The sequence below is a fragment of the Eptesicus fuscus genome, chromosome 1 (assembly GCF_027574615.1).
Source record: "Eptesicus fuscus isolate TK198812 chromosome 1, DD_ASM_mEF_20220401, whole genome shotgun sequence".
Taxonomy (NCBI): domain Eukaryota; kingdom Metazoa; phylum Chordata; class Mammalia; order Chiroptera; family Vespertilionidae; genus Eptesicus; species Eptesicus fuscus.
Window position 1 is genome coordinate 66,546,331 of NC_072473.1, and position 6,526 is coordinate 66,552,856.

Consider the following 6,526-nt stretch of genomic DNA (forward strand, 5'->3'; position numbering starts at 1 on the left):
AGTAATGTTGACAGATTTTAGATTCAATAGCCTCTGTATTATCTCAAAAAAAGGAAGTGAAGGCAGGAGGCAAAGAAAGGAAAGTGAGCTGTACAAGAATAGTCTTAAAAGTTTGAATTAGCCACTGAGGGGAATGGGAGAGAAAATTAATCACCATTTCCTAAACCACAAGGCAATTATTTTGGTTTACTATTTGTTATAGGATACCCAGCCTAGAACTTAGTTTCAAGTTTACATCTTGAATTTTTTTCCTATTCTTCAAAATAAAATAATCAGAAATCATAATTTAGATGATTGATATCATAATTCGTTTATGAGGATCAACATTATTATTTTTTTCAAAGTGGTGGGAACAGAATACACTCTCACCAAAAGCATACAAGTTCTTCTTTGGTTATTCTTGTGTGATTCTGATAGAAATACTATGTTTCATGTAAAATGAATTAGAAGTGTTTTTCTTTTACTTTATGGAAGAGTTTGAGTAAGACAAATAATATGTTTCTTGAATTTCTCTGGAAAACTTTTAAAGTCTGTCAGTTTTCACTGGAAGATTTTTTAAAAAAAAAACTGTCATTTGAATTTATTTAATGTCTATAAAGTTTTTCAGGTTTCCTAGTTCTTCTTGAGTCAGTTTTAATAAATTATATTTTTCCAGAAATTTACTCATTTAAGTTTGCAAAATTACTGTCAAAAGTTGTATATACAGCCCAGCTGGTGTGGCTCAGTGGTTGAATGTCGACCTATGAACTAGGAGGTCAGGGTTCGATTCCCAGTCAGGGCACATGCCCAGGTTGTGGGCTTGATCTCCAGTCGGGGGTGTGCAGGAAGCAGTTGATCAGTGATTCCCTCTCATCATTGATGTTTCTATTTCTCCCTCTTCCTTCCTCTCTCAAATCAATAAAAAAAAAATCTATTTTTAAAAAGTTGTATATACAATCCTTTTATCTGTTTAGTATCAACATTTATAGTTATATTTCACTTTGTATTCCTAATAGTGTTTATTTGTACCTTTTCTCTCTCATTCATATTACATAGAGTACCCTTTTTCTCTTTTTTTCCTTGATCAACTCCATTAGAAGTTTACAATTTAAAAAATCTTATCAAAGAGCCAACTGATATCTTTGTTGATCTTCTTTATTTTATGTTTGCTTTGTATTTCATTAAAATTACTTTTTTCCTTCTACTGTCTTTTGATTTATTTTGCTATCTTTCCTAAGTTTTTAAAATTGATGATCTAATCAATATTTCAATTTTTCTTGTTTTGTAATAGAGCAATTGGAGACTTTAAAATTTCTTCGAAATACCACTTTAGGTGCAACCATGTCTTTGGATACATAATGTTTTTATGATCATTTAGTTCTAAATATTTACACATTTTTATTATGAAGTTTTCTTTGGTATATAAGCTACTTGGAATTTCATTTGTTTGCTTTTAATTTTCACTAATGAGTTTTTCTTGCTATATAAAAAAATGTGTGATTTCATTTCCTTTGAATGCAAATCCAATGGTAGGAATGCTAGATCATATAGTAATTGTATTTCTAATGTTTTGAGGAAGCTCCAATCATTTTACCAATTTATATTGCTACCAACAGTGTATAAGTATTTCCTTTTCTCTACAATTTCACCAACATTTGTTATCTCTTATCTTTTTTATAATAGCCATCCTAATGGATATGAGGAATCTGAAAAAGTTAAACTATATGAAGAGAGAAAAGGACAGTGGTTATCAGGGCAAAGTGGTGGGGGAAATGGGAAGATGTTGGTCAAAGGGAACAAACTTTCAATTATAAGATAAATAACTTCTGGGGATCTAATGTATATCATGGTGACTATAGTTAATAATACTGTATTGTATACTTGAAATTTGCTGAAAGAGTAGATCTTAAGTGCAATTATCATGCCAAAACAAAGAAACAAACAAAATAAAACAAACTGTGAGGTGATAAATGTGTTAGTTGACTTGATTGTGGTAATCATTTCACAATGTATAACTATATCAAACCATCCCATTACACAATGTACATATAGCAAATCATCCCATTTTATACCTTAAATTATACAGTTTGTATTTTTAAATCATCCTATCTAATAAAAGAGAAACATGCAAATTGAGCGTACCTCTGCTACGCCCACAAGCCATGCCCACCAGCAAATCAGGAGTGAGTATGCAAATTAACTGAACCAAGATGGTGGTGGCCACGGAGCTGGAGCGAGGAGGAGGCTTGGGTTGTCCCCGGCAATGGAGGAAGCCAAGCTTCCCGCCTGCCCTGGCTGGCCCTGGCCTTCGCTCAAGGCTACAAAGTTTCAATTATAGAAGATAAATAAATCCCAGATACCTGCTTCCAGCTGGCCCTGGCCTCCGCTCAAGGAGGCACTGAAAAAAAATAAAAAAGCAGAAAAGGAAGGGCTGGGAGCTTGGGTCGCCAGGGGCCGTGGCCAGCCTGAAAACAGCCCTCAGTCCCTCACCCAGACTGGTCACACCCCCATGGGGTGAGGGTCCCCACTGGGGGGCTTGGCCAACCTACAAACAGCCATCAGCCCCTCACCCAGGCTGGCCAGGCACCCCAGCGGGACTCCCACCCTGATCTTGGACACCCTTCAGGGCAAACCAGCCGGCCCCCACCCGGGCACCAGGCCTCTATCTATACTAATAAAAGAGTAATATGCTAATTAGACTGGGAGACCTTCCAGGAGATCTTCCGGACATTCCTTTGGACAAAGCCATGGTGGCAGGGACAAGGTAGAGGCAGTTAGAGGTCAAGAGGGGAGGGCAGTTGTGGGTAATCAGGCTGGTGGGGGTTGGAGCCATTAGGGGTAAGCAGACCAGCAGGGGGGCCAGTTGGGGGCAAGCAGGCCATCAGTGGGGGTCAATTGGAGGTGATCAGGCTGGAGGGGGGGCATTTGGGGGCAAGCAGGTCAGCGGCAGGGGGCAGTTGGGGGCGAGCAGGCCAGCAGGGGGGGCAGTTGGGGGTGATCAAGCTAGAGGGGGGGTCATTTGGGGGCAAGCAGGCCAGCGGCGGGGGGGCAGTTGGGGGCGAGCAGGCCGGCAGGCAGAGTGGTTAGGGGCAATCAGGCAGGCAGGCAGGTGAGCGGTTAGAAGCCAGCAGTCCCGGATTGTGAGAGGGATGTCTGACTGCTGGTTTAGGCCCGATCCCTGTAAACCGGCAGTAGGACATCCTTTGAGGGGTCCCAGATTGGAGAGGGTGCAGGCTGTGCACCAGGCCACTAGTACCTCAATAAAGCTAGAAAAAATTAAATGGCAACATAAACCTTAAAAATATGTGATTTTGACTTAAATTATATTTTAGTCAAAGAGTGTCATCTGTATGATAACAATTTTTTCACATTTCAATTTTGACAGTTCATATCTTTTTTTTGTTTTAAATCTTCACCTGAGAATATGTTTTCCATTGATTCTTAGAGAGAGTGGAAGGGAGGGGGGAGAGACAGAGAGAGAGAAACATCAATTCGAGAGAGACACATTGATTGATTGCCTCCTGCTTGCATCCAGACCAGGGCTAGGGATTGAGCCTGCAACCTAGATATGTGCCCTTGACCGGAATCAAACCTGCGACATTTCAGTCTGCAGGTCAACGGTCTAACCACTGAGAAAAACTGGCCAAGGTGACTGTTCATATCTTTTATGATAGTATTTATTTTTTCAATCTACCCCAATTGTCAATTATGGAGATAAATATGATGAAATCTCTCATGATGATGGTGTATTATTCAACTATAATTCTGTCATTGTTCTATATTTTGGGGGCTATGTTACTTGATTAATAAAAGTTTAGAGCTCTAGCTGGTTTGGCTTAACAGATAGAGCATGGGCCTGTGAACTAAAGGGTCCCGGGTTCGATGCAGGTCAAGGGCACATTCCCAGATTGCAGGCTTGATCCCCAGTAGGGGGCATGAAGGACGCAGCTAATCAATTATTCTCTCTCATCATTGATGTTTCTATCTCTTTCTCTCTTCTCCCTTCCTCTCTGAAATCAATAAAAATATATTTTAAAAAATTTTAAAATAATAAAAATTTAAAATTGCTTTATCATTTTGATGAATTGGTCTCTGTTATTATGCAGTGACCCTCTTTATCTCTAGTAGAGGGCTTCTTTATGTTTTATTTTTAATTTTTAAAGCCTTTTTTTGTCTGGTATTAATGTATCTATAGTCACTTTATTTGGGTTAATGTCGCATAGTATAATTATTTTATTCTTTAACTTTAATCTTTTTGTATACTCTTATAAAGTATACTAGAGGCCCTATGCATGAAAATTGTGCAAGGGGCTTGGCCCTCGCAGTTGCAGCTTAGTCCAGAAGGTGGTCTGGAATGTCTTCCGGAAGGTCATTTGGCCGTCTGGTCTAATTAGCATATTATGCTATTATTATTATAGATAATTGAATTTAAAAAGTCCAGAAACGTTTTTGTCTTTTAGCTGGAGAGTTTAGACAATTTATATTTGTAGTAATTACTGAGATATTTGCATTTATTTAAACTACCTTATGTATTTTCTGCTTGTCATTTTTTTTCTATTTCCTTTGGTTCTACTTTCTTGTAATCTTTGGACTGACTGATTTTTAAAAAAAGAATTTCAGTGATTACCTAGCTATTTTAACATGTCTATTTTAATCTAGCATATTCTAAAATCAGTCAACATCTGAACTGCACAAAGCCTTTCTAATGCTTTAGTTCTTATGCTTGCACTTCCAATGCTACAAACTGCAGTAATAGTTAAAAAAACACACAACCTTGTATTTTCCTTCTGACTGTTGTGGGGTCGAACCCTGGAGTCAAAAATAAGACCGTCGGAGGCTGCTGATTGATTAAAAAAGCAGGCAAGGATTTATTGAACTGGCCAGGACGGCCGCGAGGGCACCACACGCAGGTGGCCACCCTCACGACCGCGCTGTCCCAGGTGTAGGCAGTCCTTTTAAAGGTCCAAACCACAAAAATTTTCCTTTGTTCTAAATTCTAAATTCTAAAGTCTGGGAACAGCCTGCAGGGGGGTTCCCAGCCCCTGCTGGACATTATTGGAATGTGGCCCTATCTTGGGAAAGCAGGTTTTTACAGAAGCAGACCCAAGCAGAGTCAGTAATCTCTAAAGGTTATCTACAGTTTCTACTCCTGGAGCTACTGAGTCAGTGGGAATCAATCTCCTGTAGGCCTGGTCCACAGGCACAGGGAAATTACCTCTGTGAGTCTCCAGGTCTCAGTCTGGAAGCTGAGGTAACCACCCTATTGTCCAAGCAAGCAAGTGCGTACAGAAGCCAGAATAGCAGTGTTAAAATTCAAACAACAGTTTTTACCTAAGTATGGTTGCTACCATACTTCACTGACTTTATTAGAAAGGTATCTACTGTTTCACTGCTAACACTTATGTGATACCCTTTATTAAACTATGAAACTCTATTTTTAGTTAAATCCTATCTCTATCACATACTTTTTTGTTTCATTGAAGTGAGAATGGCTGCCTGGAGATAATGGCTGATGAGAAAGGCTATGAAGCTGATGCTGGGCTTAGTAACAAAAAGAGTGGAATATCTAATATCTGGTGAATGTGGTCTCCTGTGGGCATGTTGGGAGCAGAATGGCAACATGTGTGCTATGTCACCTTGGAAAGCATAAATTAGTGATGAAATGAAATGGAACACGGAGCAGGCACACTTTGATTTGAGATGGGGATGAGAGCAAGGAAACATGCAGAGCACAAAACTCTTTGGAGAGAACAGAAAAAAAAAAAAAGCTCTGTGGAGTCCTGGGAAGCTGGAAGATAAGCAGGGATACTAGTTCCTGGGATAAACAGATAATAGGCAAGGTGGGCAGTTTTCAAAGACAAATTATTTGTATTTGATTTTTTTTATGGTTGCCCTTCGAAGGAGAAAAATAAGTTGTATTACTCTTCTGTGGCAGCTCTTACATCCCTTTCTTTCTACTCCCCAGGTTAATGAGGAGATCAGGGAGTAACCTGCTGCTTTGTATTATCTGTTTTATTGCTCCTCTTCCTTACTGTGGCTGGCAGAGGGTGGAATGCGGTGTGTCTTGGAGGCAATGCAGTAAGATATTCAATACACGCTAGTCAGCAGCCAAAATCACAACATCATTTGCTAGTGAATCTGCAAATAACCAGTCCTTCAGGTACTTCTGTAATTTTCACCAAATGTTGCACTTTTGAAAGCTTCATTAATCCAGCCTCATTAGGATGGATAGGGTGAATGAGTTTATGGCTGTGGAAGGTGAAGTGGCAGAATTTGCAGCTCTTAAGAACATTGCTGGTGTTCATTTATGAGAATGGCGTCTAAGTGATATTAAAATCCCCCTACAAAATATTATTTGTAGTAAGAGATCACCAACTATATGGTGAATTTAATAATAAAGTAGTTCAGACCCAACAAATGATTATTTACTGAAATTAATGGCTTTGAAATGACAAGCCCCTATTTGTCTTAGAATCACGTATACATAGCTCTAGCATTACATGCAAGGGAGAAGCTGAAAGCAAACAAGGGACGTTCAGAAGGAAAG